General features: G+C 45.1%; 1 protein-coding gene and 2 non-coding genes across 3 annotated transcripts in view; 2 read left to right on the top strand and 1 right to left on the bottom strand.

Moving 5' to 3' along the window:
- The window catches only part of LOC148506864 (transcription factor HES-2-like), a 98,362-nt gene that overhangs the window by 57,374 nt on the left and 22,009 nt on the right, over positions 1-18,979 (bottom strand). The window lies entirely within an intron of this gene.
- On the top strand, positions 7,930-8,003 carry TRNAT-AGU (transfer RNA threonine (anticodon AGU)). The gene has a single exon. It is a non-coding gene; the product is annotated as a tRNA-Thr (tRNA).
- Positions 15,350-15,423, top strand: TRNAT-AGU (transfer RNA threonine (anticodon AGU)). The gene has a single exon. It is a non-coding gene; the product is annotated as a tRNA-Thr (tRNA).

Below are 18,979 nucleotides of genomic sequence, written 5' to 3'. Positions count from 1 at the left end.
ACCACTCAGAACCCTTGGGACAGCCCCCAAAGAACAACTGTGTAAAAAAAAAAAAAAACAAGAAAATACATAAGAACACCCCAAAAAAGTACTTTCATTTTGGGGGCGAAAAAGTACAAAGTTGGGGGACAAGCATAAAACTAGGGAAATAGCCTTCTTGGGGGTCTGCAAGGATGGGTCAGGGGTATTTAGGATTGCAGGTGCGGTTTTCACGTTTTTCAAAACTTCACTTTATAGACTATAAAAGATGCTAGCACCCATTTTCATTTACCCCAAATTTGACAAGACTACTTATTTTCACCAATAAATACTGCTTAATGCCATTCTTCACCACTTTTACAAGGACATTTATAACAAGGATTATAAATAACTTCAATACCCCAAATAGTTTTATTTGGGCTATTGGAACACTTCTACATTGATCCCCAATGTTCGTGCATCTTTTTGGGGGTTTAGACTGATTTCCCCTATTCTGACAGTACTTTCCGCCTGTTCTGTATTGGCCGCTTGCCGTTTTCGCCTGGTTAGTAATTGAATAGGGGGAAAAGTGGGGACCCGCACGATAAGTTTTTGCATCCAAAACACGCGATGTAGGCGAAAAGTTGGGCAGTCAGAACTTTTTTGCCTATGCAAAACTAATTGAATACGGCCCCAAGGCTTAGTAAATAGACCCCACAAACTCCCGGGAAGCCATCTCACCTGCAGGGTGTTCATGTCCTGTAACTGTTACTAATGCTGCAGCTATGGCAACCTAAACCTGCCGCCCAACTCAGGAAGAGTAATAAATGTGGCTCAGCGCGCACGGAAAGTTGGGTAATGTAGTTCATGTGCGTCCATCACTACCAGAGTTCAGACAGGAAAAGGACATTTCCAGGCAACATAGCTATTCACCACTAGGGATAGAGTAATAGGTGGGACCTGATGAATGGTTCTGTCATAGATCTACTATGTGATTCTACCTCCTGGCCAGGCCAGGGACGAACTGGGGCTGTATATAAGCCCTGGCAGTCCGCCCTGCACTTCCGTGTAGAGGGGGGGCATGGTAAATGCAAGGGGGCATGCCGCGAGTCACGGGGGCTGGCTTCGCGGCATGCCCCTGTCTCTTTTCGGCCAAGCACAGCCGCCACTGGCCCATACATGCCTCCACCCTTCCTGTGAAATCTTAATGATTTTGGAGCCGTTGGGTGGAGGTCCTTTCCTTCACCCCTCCTCGAGCCGGTCCTTAGGCCATCGGCCCTTCTGGCATATGCCAGAAGTACCCGATGGCCAGTCCAGCCCTACTCCTGACCATGGGTGGCATCGCCGGCCGGCGCCCCAGCTAGTTCCATCCTGGTCAAGGAGTAGATATGATTGTCTATAATACAATTTTAACAAAATTAGATGTCACTTTATTGCACTGTAAAAGAAGTTGCTGTTTATGTAACTCATATATGCAGGTTGGTGCTGTGGCTTAGTTGGTTAAAGCGCCTGTCTAATAAACAGGAGATCCTGAGGTCAAATCTCAGCAGTGCCTACGTTATATATATATATATATATATATATATATATATATATATATATACTAACATCAGCTCACAGCGTGAACAATTTGATGGGAAAATTTGACAAACTGGATTGAATCAAGTGTTTTTTTATCGAGCAGTAATGTTCTATACACATTCTGGGCAGCAGCTTCTGCAAAATGATAATTATAACTAAATTATTAATGTAATCACTTACCTGCATGCCACCTACTGTATCATTAGAACCTTTATTTTGCTATATCATTAACACTATGTCCCCTTTATCCTCTGACTACTTTGCACTCAGAACCAATAGGCTGACACTGATGGCGTGTAAGGAGGCACCAATCTGTATTACCACGTGCACGGGCGTTAAAAGTGGACACCTCAGTCCTTGTACAGTTGGCCGCATGGATGTACACCAGGGAAGCATACTTGCCTACCCACCCAAAAATCGTGTGCTGCTCCTGGCCCCCTGGAAAGACAGGCAAGCTTCCTGATGGCAGCCGACCCCTCCGGCCCCCCCTGGTTACAAGAGATGCCCAGCAGCGGGGATGGCTAATGACGTGATTCAAGCCGAATTGCATCATTTTTTACCCCACCCCCTGCTTCACAGTGCCAGTAATCTCGACATTGTGGCATTGGGCGGGGCCAAAATGATGCATTCACATGGCCATGCCCACACTCCACCTTCAAATGCCGTGTAAGATGCCCTCCTATGCCAACCATACCCCCCTGCTATGTCGATCTTGTTGCTCCCTTCCGGAAGGGGCAGCCAGAATGTCAGCAAGCATGCAGGGAAGGAATTGCACTTCCTTTGCAAAAACTCATAGATGGGCGATCGCCAAAACGCGCTGCTGGGTGCACTTTTGCGCGTGCCTCAGAATCAGACAGTAGCAGTAATGAAAGCAATAGCAGTGAAGCAGATTATGGTCCGGGGAGCCCCCGCTGCCAGCAGGCATCCAATAGTCAGATGAGGCCGGACACTGTGACGTCTCCTTGGTTCCAGGTGAGGTCGCTGTGTATCTTTGTTAACCAGCTTTTATACACAGACTGGGTTCTGGCTCCCCAGTTATATTATACAGCATAGAGAATAACATATGAACTCTCTCTCTAGCTGCACACACACAAACACCAAGGCCCTAAACAGCTCTTTTATTCATAAACAACTTGTTCATGTACAATAATAAATTTATTGTTATCATGTGATCAAATTCACTCTACAAATAGAGAGGGGACAGCAGATGGGGAACAGTCGGTAGCGTGGCCGAGCAGTCTAAGGTGCTGGATTAAGGCTCCAGTCTCTTTTGGGGATGTGGGGTCGAATCCCACCGCTGCCAGGTTTCATTTTCCCCTCTGATGTAGCTGTCCATGTCCATTGCAGCATAACACAATGTGATCTGCAGTGTATGTCCGTAGCTTAAATATTTGGAAAACTTGACTCATTTTAAAGCAGATTTCCCCCCTGTACCTCTGACATTATACCACCAGCAACTAGATCTCCTGTCCCAATACATTATCAGCCTGGCTGGCAATGTAAGGGAAGGACAATACATTATCAGCCTGGCTGGTGATGTATGGGAAGGACAATACATGATCAGCCTGGCTGGTGATGTAAGGGAAGGACAATACATTATCAGCCTGGCTGGCGATGTAAGGGAAGGACAATACATTATCAGCCTGGCTGGTGATGTAAGGGAAGGACAATACATTATCAGCCTGGCTGGTGATGTAAGGGAAGGACAATACATTATCAGCCTGGCTGGTGATGTAAGGGAAGGACAATACATGATCCGCCTGGCTGGTGATGTAAAGGAGTTGATGTGAGGGAAGGACAATACATTATCTACCTGGCTGGTGATGTAAGGGAAGGACAATGCATGATCAGCCAGGCTGGTGCTATAAGGGAAGGACAATACGAGATGCGCTAGTTTCTGCTCACAGACAACAGCAACCGATTCACAACTGTTTGTTCCCATGCATCAGTCTGCAGTCTGTGTTCTGTATCCATTAGTGCCGGTCACAGAGGAGCTTTAAGAGAGGAGGGGCCCCACATGCAGGCCTAGATTGGGCCCCCTCCTCTCCCACGCATGCTCAGATCTCTGGGAATATGGCGCTCGCACCGCAATTCCGGGACATCTCTACTGTGCATGTGCGAATCATCGGAACATGGCTGCGTTGGCTATTTTCACAATGGTCTCTGTAGCTCTGCAGCCAGTGCTGGGCAATGGAGAGTTAAGAATATTTTAAATGGGCACAAGGTGTGCGGTGTGTGGGCCCCCTGGACCCAGGGACCCATGTGCACCGTACACCTTGTACCCATTATATATACACCCCTGGCCATTCACCTCCCTTATACTGATGTGATGCCAGCAGCTACCATTTAATTCTCCAGTCTAGTATATGCGGGCACACCGGAAAACATTAAGTGATAATCTGGGCCCTTGCGTCACCACAGTCTGCTACTTCTATTATGCTGAGTGACCTCCCTTTTATTTATTGAGAACATCCCAGTATTGTTACAGCACATTTTATAACTGTTTTTGCCTTATATTCTATATACTACTTATTGTATCTTAATAAATTATATTTTCTACAGGGGTGTATCTAGGGTTCCGAGCACACCCGGCAAAGAAATGGGGCTGTTTCTGTCATTGGGAGTGGAGCTGGATACCTTGAGTGGAGTATGATGGGCTGGCAGAAGACCCCATCTAGAAGTTTGCAGATGGTTACTCTGTCAGTAGGGCCGCGCTTTCTTTGCCACCATACTCCTCCCCTTTTTTCCGTTTAATTATAACTTAAAATTAAAATAGTTTAAAATTAAATAAAAGCTTCTTTCCCTACCAATATATACCTCCGAGTCTTTATTTTAAATAAGTACATGTTCGTTTGTCAGGTGTCTGGGAAGGTGTAGGCTGACATCAGCCGATATGGAGTTTATGTGAGTTATTTAATGACTATGTGCTAGTGATATAGGTGCTAGTGATATAGGTATAGGTATCAGTTTGAGCTATAATCACATTATTAAAAGTAGATATGAATGTACTGCCCCGCACTAAGTGTCTGACAAAATGTACATGGGCATGCAAGGCAAACATATACATAACATGAGATATGCAAACAACATGAAACATACAGTATGCAAATTATAGGCTACAGTGTCACATAGTACAGCTAACATGTGTAACATAACTGGCTAAGCAGATCTATGGCACAGTTGAAGCTTAGAACTCACCATCGGATGCTGTACCAGGTTGAGCATATGTAATGATGACTGTCTGGGACCATGTGAAAAAGGAAATGGCTGCTTACAGCTCCTTTAGCCCAGAATGCATTGCTAGACTGCTATGGAATGCTAAGAAGGTCAAAATGGATCAGATTTAAACTGCTGCTGTCCTGACCACTAGGTGGGGCTGCTAATGTGAAATAGTGTAACACAACAAACCCTATGCTGAAGGCATGACACTCCCCGTCTGGTATCACTGATACCACAAATTTAAACTCTAAGTAGGTAACAGTAAAAACAGTTCAGACACTGGTCTGAGAAACAACTTAGTCTCTCCTTGCTTACAGATCTTGACCTCGACCTTACGAACTTTTCCGTCCTTGCTCGGGAACGTCTTGGTGACAATACTCAAAGGCCACTTGTTACGTTGTGACTGACAATCTCTGACAAGCACAATGTCACCAGGTTTTAGGTTGGGTTTGGCAACTTGCCACCCGGTCCTTGACTGCAGGGTAGAAATATATTGTCTTTTCCACCTATCCCAAAAGGTGTTTGCTAGGCTTTGAACTTGCCTCCATTGAATAAGTCTTTGTTGGTGAACTCTCCAGAAGGAGCATAGATAGTCCCGGTCTTCTGAGTAAGAAGAGTAGCAGGAGTAAGCAGAAGCGGATCTTCTGGGTCATTAGAAACTGAATTCAAAGGTCTGGCTTTGACAATAGCTGAGACTTCAGCCATGAAAGTTGTTAAACTCTCGTGAGTAAGTCTTGCAGTACCTACTTGTAGGAATATGTAATAAAGGATTCTGCGTATTATGCCAATCTTACTTTCCCATGTACCTCACATATGAGAAGAATGAGGTGGGTTGAAAGTCCATGTACAACTTTGCTCACTGAGGTATCTCTCTACACCTTTAGTGTTGACGTTTGAGTGAATTTGTAATTTTTGGTTGCGTAAATATTTTGGCAGCCATGCCAACCTATACATTCAGTTACTCTTAGAAATTTGGCACGTTTAAATGGACGGGCTGTATGAGTTAGGCAGGTAATTACTCTAAGATGTGATTTCCAAATAGAGAATCTTTGGAATCTGTGTGGCTCAAGTTGACAATGTGACATCATGGTATGGATCGTTGTCACAGCTAGCACTGCAGCACAAAGTTCTAGCCTGGGTATGGTATGCTCTGGAAGTGGTGCTAACTTCGCTTTGCCCATGACAAACCCAATATGACACTGGCCTCTAATATCCACAATTTTAAGATATGCAACAGCGGCAATTGCTTGGATTGAAGCATCAGAAAATACACATAGTCTCTGGTTTTGTACTTCTGTAGAAGGCACAGGAGCATATGAACGTGTAATATAAAGGTTGGTTAAGGTGGACAGAGAACTTTTCCACTCCTCCCACAAATCTCTTTTCTGAGGAGACAGTGGCGCGTCCCAGTCGGATGACTCGCAGGTCGTCACAAGCCGTGGCAGCGGCTTGTTTCCCACTGGCTCGGGACCTACACTGACTCAGAATCCGGTTCCGCTGATTACCAAGCACTGGGGATGCTGCAGAGAGTGACTTATCTAGCCAAGAAATCCTGCCCTCCTGGCAGGCAACTCATCTAGCCAAGAAATCCTGCCCTGCTGGCAGGCAACTCATCTAGCCAAGAAATCCTGCCCTCCTGGCAGACAACTCATCTATCCAAGAAATCCTGCCCTCCTGGCAGGCAACTCATCTAGCCAAGAAATCCTGCCCTCCTGGCAGGCAACTCATCTAGCCAAGAAATCCTGCCCTCCTGGCAGGCAACTCATCTAGCCAAGAGATCCTGCCCTCCTGGCAGGCAACTCATCTAGCCAAGAAATCCTGCCCTCCTGGCAGGCAACTCATCTAACCAAGTTATCCTGCCCTCCTCGCAGGCTACTCTACAAACCAAGTTTTCCTGCCTTATCTGGTTAGACACTTTTCCATAACACAGGTTAGGTCTCTGAGCAAGGCATAACCTTGGATAGTGACAGGAGCAGCAAATCCTAAGGGGTCATACAAGTTGTTTATAACAGACAAGACACCTCTGCGGGTGTAGGGCCTTTGCCCACTGTTTACTTGGAAGGTAAAGGAGTCAGATTTAAGTCCCATTAGAGTCCAAGGCTACGTTAAGCTGGTGGAGAATCACTTCCTAAATCTAAATCCCTTAAGTCACTGGTATGATCTTGAGAAGGGAAGGCTTCCATCACTCTTTTAGTGTTGGAAGCTATTTTGTGAAGCCTGAGATCTGAGCAGGCAAGCATTTCCTGAGCTCTCTTGAGGAGGCTGATTGCTGTCTCATCTGTGTCCTTAAGAATGGGAGTTATCTCAGCATGACCATTCTCAAATATTTTGTCCATGAAAGAGAAGAAGTGATTTTTCATTTCTGGCTTCCTGTGGAAGTTGCATTTTACTGAAGAGAAGCGTTTAAATACTTGTTCTCTGTTGTTAGGTAAGCGCCGTCTATGTGTTTTAAAAGTTAGAGGTACAACCCAGCTGTTGGCATTATCTTTGACTAGTCCCTTTTTCATTATCTCCAGGAATAGATTGTCCTCTATAGACATTGTGACTTGGTCATCCCTTTTTGTTTTTTTGGAAGACTGTGCACCCCAAATATTCTTGGTAGCGGTCACAGATGTGGTTGTCACTAGGAGAGTCCATGACAGTGCAGTGTGGTAGCTCCTTTATGAGGAAGTGATTGTGCCATGGTTGAAATAGAGAAGGGCGCACGTTTTCTAAAGTACAGGTAAGCATGCTGTTGATAGTAACTGGTTTATGCACTTTTCCAAGACATAATTCGCCTATTATGACCCATCCTAGGTCTAATCTTTGAGCATAAGGAGCATTGTGTGGACCGTTAATGTGACTTCTGACTTTGTGGACTCGTAAGATATCTCTCCCAATGAGTAGAATTATCTGGGCTAGTGGGTCCAGTTCTGGTATCAGATGTGCTATACGTCTCAAATGTGCATGATGGATAGCTGCGTCTGGTGTAGGGATTTCAGACCTATTATCAGGGATCTCATTGCATTCAGTGATAGTGGGTAAGGGAAGGCATGTCTTTCCGTCTAAGGACTCAACTTGATAGCCGATTGCTCTTCTCCCCATTGTCTCAAAACTCCCTGCACAAGTCCTTAAGGAGTATGGAGTGCTGGGTCTCCTACGCATACCCCAACTAAACCACATATGCAGGTTGGTGCTGTGGCTTAGTTGGTTAAAGCACCTGTCTAGTAAACAGGAGATCCTGAGTTCAAATCTCAGCAGTGCCTACGTTTTACATATAAACAAACATCAGCTCACAACGCAAACATATTGGGTAACGGATTGAATTAAGTGGTTTTTATCCAACAGTAATGTTCTATACGATCACATGGCCGCGTCCCACTCCACCCACAAATACCGGGTAATATTCCCAGCTGTTCTCCCCTGCTATGCTGAAGGAAGGGGTAGCCAGAATGTCGGCAAGCATGCAGGCAAGGAGTTGCGCTTCCTTTGCAAAGGCTCACAGACAGCCGACCGCCAATACGCGCTGCTGGGTGCACTTTTGCGCGCGTCATAGAATTAGACAGTAGCAATAATGAAAGCAACAGCAGTGAAGCAGATTATGGTCCGGGGAGCCCCCACTACCAGCAGGTACCCGATAGTCAGATGAGGCCGGACACTGCGACGTCTCCTCCCAACAACACCAAAATACCTACAAACATACCAACAAATGAAATCTCAAGAACATATAAATACTGAAAAATGAAATCCCGACAATAAACATATATACGGGCAAATTAAATCCCAACAACATATATACCGACAAAGGAAGACCGGCAGATATAAAACTGAAATTGAAATCCAGACATTCAAAATACCAACAGAAGCCATCACAGATCAGCGAGATCCCTGACGGTTTCTGTGTGTGTTTTTTTTTAAAAAAAGAGGTGCAGCCCTGCCCTGGGCTCTGTCCAGCCTGTCCTGGTTCTAAAAATAAAGGGGTCAAAATGCATAAGGGCTAGGGGCCCCTGAATATTAAGAACCAGCACAGGGCTTTGCTGAGCTGGTCTTGGTTGTGGAAAAACAGAACAAAATGAGTAGGGGTCCCCTGTAATTTCAAAAACCAGCACCGGACTCTTTCTAGTGGGGGGGGGGCAGAGTAATGCCACAGCCAGGGAAAACCTTTCACTGGTTTCCCCAGCCAAAGCATTAAGCCTGACCGCTAGTCAGCACAGGCTGGGGATCCCTTGGGAGGTGGGGACACCCTCAATAAAGGGGTCCCCCTCTCCAGGGCACCCCAGGCCTAGGCTGATAGCCCGGGGCTATCCCCAGCACCCCTGGCCGGTGGGTGCCGGGTTGATAGTGTTATTGTGTAGTGTGAAATAGATGTTTAAATATTGTCATAAGCTGTGGTACCAGCAAGCCTTCCCTGCATGCTAATACTTGGAGAACCACAAGTACCAGCATGCAGGGCATTACGGGCCCGCTGATACCTGTAGTTCCACAGCCAAAGAAATACGTAAAAAAACACAACACATACACTGTTTCAGTTTAATATAACGTACATGCACACTCATACTCACTATCACACATACTCACCTAGTATCGCTGATGCCATCATGTCCACTTGTCCAGTAGATAATCCATAGGGGTACCTATAATAAAAAATCCATACTCACCTCTCCTATGCGTAGTACAGGTCCTCTTCTTCCAAGTAGGCATCCAGGGGGTTAAAAAAACAAACCAACAATACCCGAAACCAAGCCGGACTGAGGAAAGGTATGTATTTGTACACAACACCATAGAGATATTGTGATCATTATAAATGTTTTATTGGTTGTATGTATCTTTTTTATATGCAGTATTTATGTAAGTGTTACATGTCTAAATATTAATGTTTACATTATGGCTAGTCATATTCTAGTCTGAATAAATATACATTGCATATAAAATATACTAATAAATTTATATATATTTTTTAGTGAACATCAGACCCCCTGATTATTCTATTTTTATTTAATAATGAATGGTGTCTTATTAGTGCAAATAGCAAATAGCAAATTAGCGCAAACTTTTCTCTTTGCATGTGATCCGATGCACTCTACAAATAGAGAGGCCGAGCGGTCTAAGGCGCTGGATTAAGGCTCCAGTCTCTTCGGAGGCGTGGGTTCGAATCCCACCGCTGCCAAGTTTAATTTTTCCTCTCATGTAGTTGTCCATGCCCATTGCAGCATAACACAATGTAATCTGCAGTTTCTGTCCGTAGCTTAATTATTTGGAAAATGTTGACTCATTTTGATGCAGATTCCACCCAGCACCTCTGACATTATACCACCAGCAACTAGATCTCCTGTCCCAATACAGTATCAGCCTGGCTGGCGATGTAAGGGAAGGACAATACATTATCAGCCTGGCTGGTGATGAAAGGGAAGGACAATACATTATCAGCCTGGCTGGTGATATAAGGGAAAGACAATACATTATCAGCGTGGCTGGCGATGTAAGGGAAGGACAATACATTATCAGCTTGGCTGGCGATGTAAGGGAAGGACAATACATTATCAGCCTGGCGGGTAAGGTCAGGGAAGGACAATACATTATCAGCCTGGCTGGCGATGTAAGGGAAGGACAATACATTATCAGCCTGGCTGGCAATGTAAGGGAAGGACAATACATTATCAGCCTGGCTGGCGATGTAAGGGAAGGACAATACATTATCCGCCTGGCTGGTGATGTAAGGGAAGGACAATACATTATCAGCCTGGCTGGCGATGTAAGGGAAGAACAATACATTATCCGCCTGGCTGGTGATGTAAGGGAAGGACAATACATTATCAGCCTGGCTGGCGATGTAAGGGAAGAACAATACATTATCAGCCTGGCTGGTGATGTAAGGGAAGGACAATACATTATCAGCCTGGCTGGTGATGTAAGGGAAGGACAATACATGATCCGCCTGGCTGGTGATGTAAAGGAGTTGATGTGAGGGAAGGACAATACATTATCAGCCCGGCAGGTGATGTAAGGGAAGGACAATACATTATCTACCTGGCTGGTGATGTAAGGGAAGGACAATGCATGATCAGCCAGGCTGGTGATGTAAGGGAAGGACAATACGAGATGCGCTAGTTTCTGCTCACAGACAACAGCAACCGATTCACAACTGTTTGTTCCCATGCATCAGTCTGCAGTCTGTGTTCTGTATCCATTAGTGCCGGTCACAGAGGAGCTTTAAGAGAGGAGTGGCCCCACATGCAGGCCTAGATTGTGCCCCCTCCTCTCCCACGCATGCTCAGATCTCTGGGAATATGGCGCTCACACCGCAATTCCGGGACATCTCTACTGTGCATGTGCGAATCATCGGAACATGGCTGCGTTGGCTATTTTCACAATGGTCTCTGTAGCTCTGCAGCCAGTGCTGGGCAATGGAGAGTTAAGAATATTTTAAATGGGCACAAGGTGTGCGGTGTGTGGGCCCCCTGGACCCAGGGACCCGTGTGCACCGTACACCTTGTACCCATTATATATACACCCCTGGCCATTCACCTCCCTTATACTGATGTGATGCCAGCAGCTACCATTTAATTCTCCAGTCTAGTATATGCGGGCACACCGGAAAACATTAAGTGATAATCTGGGCCCTTGCGTCACCACAGTCTGCTACTTCTATTATGCTGAGTGACCTCCCTTTTATTTATTGTGAACATCCCAGTATTGTTACAGCACATTTTATAACTGTTTTTGCCTTATATTCTATATACTACTTATTGTATCTTCCACACTTAATAAATGATATTTTCTACAGGGGTGTATCTAGGGTTCCGAGCACACCCGGCAAAGAAATGGGGCTGTTTCTGTCATTGGGAGTGGAGCTGGATACCTTGAGTGGAGTATGATGGGCTGGCAGAAGACCCCATCTAGAAGTTTGCAGATGGTTACTCTGTCAGTAGGGCCGCGCTTTCTTTGCCACCATACTCCTCCCCTTTTTTCCGTTTAATTATAACTTAAAATTAAAATAGTTTAAAATTAAATAAAAGCTTCTTTCCCTACCAATATATACCTCCGAGTCTTTATTTTAAATAAGTACATGTTCGTTTGTCAGGTGTCTGGGAAGGTGTAGGCTGACATCAGCCGATATGGAGTTTATGTGAGTTATTTAATGACTATGTGCTAGTGATATAGGTGCTAGTGATATAGGTATAGGTATCAGTTTGAGCTATAATCACATTATTAAAAGTAGATATGAATGTACTGCCCCGCACTAAGTGTCTGACAAAATGTACATGGGCATGCAAGGCAAACATATACATAACATGAGATATGCAAACAACATGAAACATACAGTATGCAAATTATAGGCTACAGTGTCACATAGTACAGCTAACATGTGTAACATAACTGGCTAAGCAGATCTATGGCACAGTTGAAGCTTAGAACTCACCATCGGATGCTGTACCAGGTTGAGCATATGTAATGATGACTGTCTGGGACCATGTGAAAAAGGAAATGGCTGCTTACAGCTCCTTTAGCCCAGAATGCATTGCTAGACTGCTATGGAATGCTAAGAAGGTCAAAATGGATCAGATTTAAACTGCTGCTGTCCTGACCACTAGGTGGGGCTGCTAATGTGAAATAGTGTAACACAACAAACCCTATGCTGAAGGCATGACACTCCCCGTCTGGTATCACTGATACCACAAATTTAAACTCTAAGTAGGTAACAGTAAAAACAGTTCAGACACTGGTCTGAGAAACAACTTAGTCTCTCCTTGCTTACAGATCTTGACCTCGACCTTACGAACTTTTCCGTCCTTGCTCGGGAACGTCTTGGTGACAATACTCAAAGGCCACTCGTTACGTTGTGACTGACAATCTCTGACAAGCACAATGTCACCAGGTTTTAGGTTGGGTTTGGCAACTTGCCACCCGGTCCTTGACTGCAGGGTAGAAATATATTGTCTTTTCCACCTATCCCAAAAGGTGTTTGCTAGGCTTTGAACTTGCCTCCATTGAATAAGTCTTTGTTGGTGAACTCTCCAGAAGGAGCATAGATAGTCCCGGTCTTCTGAGTAAGAAGAGTAGCAGGAGTAAGCAGAAGCGGATCTTCTGGGTCATTAGAAACTGAATTCAAAGGTCTGGCTTTGACAATAGCTGAGACTTCAGCCATGAAAGTTGTTAAACTCTCGTGAGTAAGTCTTGCAGTACCTACTTGTAGGAATATGTAATAAAGGATTCTGCGTATTATGCCAATCTTACTTTCCCATGTACCTCACATATGAGAAGAATGAGGTGGGTTGAAAGTCCATGTACAACTTTGCTCACTGAGGTATCTCTCTACACCTTTAGTGTTGACGTTTGAGTGAATTTGTAATTTTTGGTTGCGTAAATATTTTGGCAGCCATGCCAACCTATACATTCAGTTACTCTTAGAAATTTGGCACGTTTAAATGGACGGGCTGTATGAGTTAGGCAGGTAATTACTCTAAGATGTGATTTCCAAATAGAGAATCTTTGGAATCTGTGTGGCTCAAGTTGACAATGTGACATCATGGTATGGATCGTTGTCACAGCTAGCACTGCAGCACAAAGTTCTAGCCTGGGTATGGTATGCTCTGGAAGTGGTGCTAACTTCGCTTTGCCCATGACAAACCCAATATGACACTGGCCTCTAATATCCACAATTTTAAGATATGCAACAGCGGCAATTGCTTGGATTGAAGCATCAGAAAATACACATAGTCTCTGGTTTTGTACTTCTGTAGAAGGCACAGGAGCATATGAACGTGTAATATAAAGGTTGGTTAAGGTGGACAGAGAACTTTTCCACTCCTCCCACAAATCTCTTTTCTGAGGAGACAGTGGCGCGTCCCAGTCGGATGACTCGCAGGTCGTCACAAGCCGTGGCAGCGGCTTGTTTCCCACTGGCTCGGGACCTACACTGACTCAGAATCCGGTTCCGCTGATTACCAAGCACTGGGGATGCTGCAGAGAGTGACTTATCTAGCCAAGAAATCCTGCCCTCCTGGCAGGCAACTCATCTAGCCAAGAAATCCTGCCCTGCTGGCAGGCAACTCATCTAGCCAAGAAATCCTGCCCTCCTGGCAGACAACTCATCTATCCAAGAAATCCTGCCCTCCTGGCAGGCAACTCATCTAGCCAAGAAATCCTGCCCTCCTGGCAGGCAACTCATCTAGCCAAGAAATCCTGCCCTCCTGGCAGGCAACTCATCTAGCCAAGAGATCCTGCCCTCCTGGCAGGCAACTCATCTAGCCAAGAAATCCTGCCCTCCTGGCAGGCAACTCATCTAACCAAGTTATCCTGCCCTCCTCGCAGGCTACTCTACAAACCAAGTTTTCCTGCCTTATCTGGTTAGACACTTTTCCATAACACAGGTTAGGTCTCTGAGCAAGGCATAACCTTGGATAGTGACAGGAGCAGCAAATCCTAAGGGGTCATACAAGTTGTTTATAACAGACAAGACACCTCTGCGGGTGTAGGGCCTTTGCCCACTGTTTACTTGGAAGGTAAAGGAGTCAGATTTAAGTCCCATTAGAGTCCAAGGCTACGTTAAGCTGGTGGAGAATCACTTCCTAAATCTAAATCCCTTAAGTCACTGGTATGATCTTGAGAAGGGAAGGCTTCCATCACTCTTTTAGTGTTGGAAGCTATTTTGTGAAGCCTGAGATCTGAGCAGGCAAGCATTTCCTGAGCTCTCTTGAGGAGGCTGATTGCTGTCTCATCTGTGTCCTTAAGAATGGGAGTTATCTCAGCATGACCATTCTCAAATATTTTGTCCATGAAAGAGAAGAAGTGATTTTTCATTTCTGGCTTCCTGTGGAAGTTGCATTTTACTGAAGAGAAGCGTTTAAATACTTGTTCTCTGTTGTTAGGTAAGCGCCGTCTATGTGTTTTAAAAGTTAGAGGTACAACCCAGCTGTTGGCATTATCTTTGACTAGTCCCTTTTTCATTATCTCCAGGAATAGATTGTCCTCTATAGACATTGTGACTTGGTCATCCCTTTTTGTTTTTTTGGAAGACTGTGCACCCCAAATATTCTTGGTAGCGGTCACAGATGTGGTTGTCACTAGGAGAGTCCATGACAGTGCAGTGTGGTAGCTCCTTTATGAGGAAGTGATTGTGCCATGGTTGAAATAGAGAAGGGCGCACGTTTTCTAAAGTACAGGTAAGCATGCTGTTGATAGTAACTGGTTTATGCACTTTTCCAAGACATAATTCGCCTATTATGACCCATCCTAGGTCTAATCTTTGAGCATAAGGAGCATTGTGTGGACCGTTAATGTGACTTCTGACTTTGTGGACTCGTAAGATATCTCTCCCAATGAGTAGAATTATCTGGGCTAGTGGGTCCAGTTCTGGTATCAGATGTGCTATACGTCTCAAATGTGCATGATGGATAGCTGCGTCTGGTGTAGGGATTTCAGACCTATTATCAGGGATCTCATTGCATTCAGTGATAGTGGGTAAGGGAAGGCATGTCTTTCCGTCTAAGGACTCAACTTGATAGCCGATTGCTCTTCTCCCCATTGTCTCAAAACTCCCTGCACAAGTCCTTAAGGAGTATGGAGTGCTGGGTCTCCTACGCATACCCCAACTAAACCACATATGCAGGTTGGTGCTGTGGCTTAGTTGGTTAAAGCACCTGTCTAGTAAACAGGAGATCCTGAGTTCAAATCTCAGCAGTGCCTACGTTTTACATATAAACAAACATCAGCTCACAACGCAAACATATTGGGTAACGGATTGAATTAAGTGGTTTTTATCCAACAGTAATGTTCTATACGATCACATGGCCGCGTCCCACTCCACCCACAAATACCGGGTAATATTCCCAGCTGTTCTCCCCTGCTATGCTGAAGGAAGGGGTAGCCAGAATGTCGGCAAGCATGCAGGCAAGGAGTTGCGCTTCCTTTGCAAAGGCTCACAGACAGCCGACCGCCAATACGCGCTGCTGGGTGCACTTTTGCGCGCGTCATAGAATTAGACAGTAGCAATAATGAAAGCAACAGCAGTGAAGCAGATTATGGTCCGGGGAGCCCCCACTACCAGCAGGTACCCGATAGTCAGATGAGGCCGGACACTGCGACGTCTCCTCCCAACAACACCAAAATACCTACAAACATACCAACAAATGAAATCTCAAGAACATATAAATACTGAAAAATGAAATCCCGACAATAAACATATATACGGGCAAATTAAATCCCAACAACATATATACCGACAAAGGAAGACCGGCAGATATAAAACTGAAATTGAAATCCAGACATTCAAAATACCAACAGAAGCCATCACAGATCAGCGAGATCCCTGACGGTTTCTGTGTGTGTTTTTTTTTAAAAAAAGAGGTGCAGCCCTGCCCTGGGCTCTGTCCAGCCTGTCCTGGTTCTAAAAATAAAGGGGTCAAAATGCATAAGGGCTAGGGGCCCCTGAATATTAAGAACCAGCACAGGGCTTTGCTGAGCTGGTCTTGGTTGTGGAAAAACAGAACAAAATGAGTAGGGGTCCCCTGTAATTTCAAAAACCAGCACCGGACTCTTTCTAGTGGGGGGGGGGCAGAGTAATGCCACAGCCAGGGAAAACCTTTCACTGGTTTCCCCAGCCAAAGCATTAAGCCTGACCGCTAGTCAGCACAGGCTGGGGATCCCTTGGGAGGTGGGGACACCCTCAATAAAGGGGTCCCCCTCTCCAGGGCACCCCAGGCCTAGGCTGATAGCCCGGGGCTATCCCCAGCACCCCTGGCCGGTGGGTGCCGGGTTGATAGTGTTATTGTGTAGTGTGAAATAGATGTTTAAATATTGTCATAAGCTGTGGTACCAGCAAGCCTTCCCTGCATGCTAATACTTGGAGAACCACAAGTACCAGCATGCAGGGCATTACGGGCCCGCTGATACCTGTAGTTCCACAGCCAAAGAAATACGTAAAAAAACACAACACATACACTGTTTCAGTTTAATATAACGTACATGCACACTCATACTCACTATCACACATACTCACCTAGTATCGCTGATGCCATCATGTCCACTTGTCCAGTAGATAATCCATAGGGGTACCTATAATAAAAAATCCATACTCACCTCTCCTATGCGTAGTACAGGTCCTCTTCTTCCAAGTAGGCATCCAGGGGGTTAAAAAAACAAACCAACAATACCCGAAACCAAGCCGGACTGAGGAAAGGTATGTATTTGTACACAACACCATAGAGATATTGTGATCATTATAAATGTTTTATTGGTTGTATGTATCTTTTTTATATGCAGTATTTATGTAAGTGTTACATGTCTAAATATTAATGTTTACATTATGGCTAGTCATATTCTAGTCTGAATAAATATACATTGCATATAAAATATACTAATAAATTTATATATATTTTTTAGTGAACATCAGACCCCCTGATTATTCTATTTTTATTTAATAATGAATGGTGTCTTATTAGTGCAAATAGCAAATAGCAAATTAGCGCAAACTTTTCTCTTTGCATGTGATCCGACGCACTCTACAAATAGAGAGGCCGAGCGGTCTAAGGCGCTGGATTAAGGCTCCAGTCTCTTCGGAGGCGTGGGTTCGAATCCCACCGCTGCCAAGTTTAATTTTTCCTCTCATGTAGTTGTCCATGCCCATTGCAGCATAACACAATGTAATCTGCAGTTTCTGTCCGTAGCTTAATTATTTGGAAAATGTTGACTCATTTTGATGCAGATTCCACCCAGCACCTCTGACATTATACCACCAGCAACTAGATCTCCTGTCCCAATACAGTATCAGCCTGGCTGGCGATGTAAGGGAAGGACAATACATTATCAGCCTGGCTGGTGATGAAAGGGAAGGACAATACATTATCAGCCTGGCTGGTGATATAAGGGAAAGACAATACATTATCAGCGTGGCTGGCGATGTAAGGGAAGGACAATACATTATCAGCTTGGCTGGCGATGTAAGGGAAGGACAATACATTATCAGCCTGGCGGGTAAGGTCAGGGAAGGACAATACATTATCAGCCTGGCTGGCGATGTAAGGGAAGGACAATACATTATCAGCCTGGCTGGCAATGTAAGGGAAGGACAATACATTATCAGCCTGGCTGGCGATGTAAGGGAAGGACAATACATTATCCGCCTGGCTGGTGATGTAAGGGAAGGACAATACATTATCAGCCTGGCTGGCGATGTAAGGGAAGAACAATACATTATCCGCCTGGCTGGTGATGTAAGGGAAGGACAATACATTATCAGCCTGGCTGGCGATGTAAGGGAAGAACAATACATTATCAGCCTGGCTGGTGATGTAAGGGAAGGACAATACATTATCAGCCTGGCTGGTGATGTAAGGGAAGGACAATACATGATCCGCCTGGCTGGTGATGTAAAGGAGTTGATGTGAGGGAAGGACAATACATTATCAGCCCGGCAGGTGATGTAAGGGAAGGACAATACATTATCTACCTGGCTGGTGATGTAAGGGAAGGACAATGCATGATCAGCCAGGCTGGTGATGTAAGGGAAGGACAATACGAGATGCGCTAGTTTCTGCTCACAGACAACAGCAACCGATTCACAACTGTTTGTTCCCATGCATCAGTCTGCAGTCTGTGTTCTGTATCCATTAGTGCCGGTCACAGAGGAGCTTTAAGAGAGGAGTGGCCCCACATGCAGGCCTAGATTGTGCCCCCTCCTCTCCCACGCATGCTCAGATCTCTGGGAATATGGCGCTCGCACCGCAATTCCGGGACATCTCTACTGTGCATGTGCGAATCATCGGAACATGGCTGCGTTGGCTATTTTCACAATGGTCTCTGTAGCTCTGCAGCCAGTGCTGGGCAATGGAGAGTTAAGAATATTTTAAATGGGCACAAGGTGTGCGGTGTGTGGGCCCCCTGGACCCAGGGACCCGTGTGCACCGTACACCTTGTACCCATTATATATACACCCCTGGCCATTCACCTCCCTTATACTGATGTGATGCCAGCAGCTACCATTTAATTCTCCAGTCTAGTATATGCGGGCACACCGGAAAACATTAAGTGATAATCTGGGCCCTTGCGTCACCACAGTCTGCTACTTCTATTATGCTGAGTGACCTCCCTTTTATTTATTGTGAACATCCCAGTATTGTTACAGCACATTTTATAACTGTTTTTGCCTTATATTCTATATACTACTTATTGTATCTTCCACACTTAATAAATGATATTTTCTACAGGGGTGTATCTAGGGTTCCGAGCACACCCGGCAAAGAAA

This window comes from Taudactylus pleione, unplaced genomic scaffold (assembly GCF_031769625.1).
Source record: "Taudactylus pleione unplaced genomic scaffold, aTauple2 ptg000393l, whole genome shotgun sequence".
Lineage (NCBI taxonomy): Eukaryota > Metazoa > Chordata > Amphibia > Anura > Myobatrachidae > Taudactylus > Taudactylus pleione.
This window is presented reverse-complemented; position numbering and strand designations above follow the sequence as displayed.